Here is a 1,036-nt window from a genome sequence, read left to right on the forward strand (position 1 = left end):
ACCTAATTTTTGACATCTTTCACAGGTTCTACAATAGGTATTAGTGTCTTTGAACAAGGTAGGCCAATAAAAACCACATTGTAGAATTTTTGCAGCAGTCTTTTTTATAGAGAAGTGGCCACCACATGCTTGAGTATGACAGAAACTAAGTATGCTAGGTATTTCTTCATTGGGGACACAACGTCTTAATATTTGGTCGGGGCAGTACTTAAACAAACATGGGTCATCCCAATAAAAATTACGTACCTGAACCAAAAACTTCCTCTTATCCTTTGTACTCCACTCCTTTGGGATTTCACCTGCAGCCAAGTAGTTCACAATGTGAGCAAACCATGGTAAAGAAGAGACAGAAAATAAATTTTCATTTGGGAATTCATTTCTTATTGGCAAGGTGTTTGTAGTGTCTTCAAAGGTTAGCCTTGATAAGTGGTCTGCTACGACATTCTCCACTCCTTTCTTGTCCTTGATGGTGATGTCAAATTCCTGCAAAAGTAATATCCACCGTATTAATCGCGCCTTAGTATCCTTCTTTGCAAGAAGGTACTTAAGGGCTGCATGATCTGTGAAAATTGTAATGGGAGAACCTATTAAATAGGATCTAAACTTGTCGAGTGCAAAGACCACAGCTAGTAGCTCTTTTTCAGTTGTGGAATAGTTCATCTGAGCACTGTTAAGAGTTCTACTAGCGCAGTAAATGACAAAAGGCTTACCCTCTCTTCGTTGTCCTAGTACAGCACCTATCGCATAATCACTAGTATCACACATAATTTCAAACGGTAGGGAGTAATCAGGTGGTTGCATGATCGGTGCAGAAGTGAGCTTGTTAATCAGTGTTTTAAATGCCTCTGGGCATTCTGGGGTCCATTCAAAATTGGCTTCTTTACTTAGAAGGTTACACAAGGATCTAGATATGGATGAAAAGTTCTGTATAAACCTCCTATAAAAACCTGCGTGACCTAGAAATGATCTTATGTCTTTGACGGTTTTAGGTGTAGGCAATTTGGAGATCAGTTCAATTTTTGATTTGTCGACCTCT

This window comes from Olea europaea, chromosome 2 (assembly GCF_002742605.1).
Source record: "Olea europaea var. sylvestris chromosome 2, O_europaea_v1, whole genome shotgun sequence".
NCBI classification, from domain to species: Eukaryota; Viridiplantae; Streptophyta; class Magnoliopsida; order Lamiales; family Oleaceae; genus Olea; species Olea europaea.